General features: G+C 36.2%; 1 long non-coding RNA gene across 1 annotated transcript; it reads right to left on the reverse strand.

Moving 5' to 3' along the window:
• Positions 1–479: 479 nt before the first annotated feature.
• Positions 480–1,080, reverse strand: LOC122144086. The gene is made up of 3 exons (XR_006159519.1): positions 1,045–1,080; positions 711–770; positions 480–619 (listed from the first exon to the last, which is right to left on the reverse strand). It is a non-coding gene; the product is annotated as an uncharacterized LOC122144086 (long non-coding RNA).
• Positions 1,081–1,320: the final 240 nt, after the last annotated feature.

Raw genomic sequence — 1,320 nt, forward strand, 5'->3', positions numbered from 1 at the left:
TAATGAGTAGCAAAAACTGGTTTTGATGATAATTAACACTGATAAGATGAACCATTATTAATAACTGCCATTAATAATTGCTATTAACTGATCAGCATATTCTAATGATTTTTGAAGGGTCATGTGACACTGGAGGCTGGATTAATGAGTATATAAAAATATTTTAAAATAGCTTATTATTGGAATGTTTCAGAGAATTACTGTTTCTGTTATATTTTTCATTAATTTTATACATTAGCAAGTAAATGCAGTGTGCATTAGAGACTTCTTTCAGCAACATTTCAACTTAATCATTCCCTGCTTTTGACTGGTAGTGTGTAAACATGCACACACATGTTAGCACACAAACAGTTTGTTTACATTTTGTTAGTAGTTGTAGGTTTGACGTTTTCAGTGATTCTTACCATTCTCTGCACAAACCCTCTGTCTACCAATCTTTGTTCCAGCCTATCTAGGTCTGCAGTAGATGCTAGAGGAAAGACACCACCCTCTTCCTCTTCAGCCATCTGCATTTGGGGTACAACACGCCTGTTCCCCACTAGAGACTGGACCAGTGAAGTCAGATGCTTGATCTTCATGTCCATTTTCTCTAGTGTTTCCAGAATTGCCCTTTCTACAGCTGCAATACAGAAGATAATTTAACTTGGTATGTAGCTTTGATGAATGAAATGATGCATTTTGCAACTTATTTAAATTAATAAATAATATACATGTACATTGACTTGGTACAGTACTCAAGACTGGATTTTCCTGTCTCCCACCAGAAGTATCTGTAAGTATAAATTTACTGTAAGGGTTTTAAATGTTAGATGTAGTGTTACATGCATCTGCCTTGATGTTATCAAAAGAATGTCACATTATTTAGGGTAAAATGTTTACCATTTTCAAAAACAAATGATCCTGACCCTTATATGCATTTCAGTGTTTTCTGGTTTGCTAAAGAGCCTCACTGGAGCTCAAAATGGAGTTGGTAAGTAAAAACTTAAAGTAAGCTAATGATGATGGTTTCAACATCAATAATAATAAAAAAAATGGGTAACTTACTCAGTGTCCTTCCTTGGTGGTCACCTGAGGGTCTCAGTTCAGAAAAGGTGTGCTCTATGGATTGAACACAAAATATTATGTTATTCAGTTTTAGATTGTGCTAAGGGCTGTGAATTAGTGTTTTCTCTCCTCCTTATTTCTGATTAATGCTCTTGTACCTTGTGTGTCAGGTGGATGAGCACTCCAGCCGTCGCCATGATGGTCTGCCTGAGAGACGCCCACTGGAGCTGAGAAAGATGGAGTGGGTGAGATTTGCTTGTTACCAAAACAAATAAA

The sequence above is a fragment of the Cyprinus carpio genome, unplaced genomic scaffold, assembly GCF_018340385.1.
Source record: "Cyprinus carpio isolate SPL01 unplaced genomic scaffold, ASM1834038v1 S000006585, whole genome shotgun sequence".
Taxonomy (NCBI): domain Eukaryota; kingdom Metazoa; phylum Chordata; class Actinopteri; order Cypriniformes; family Cyprinidae; genus Cyprinus; species Cyprinus carpio.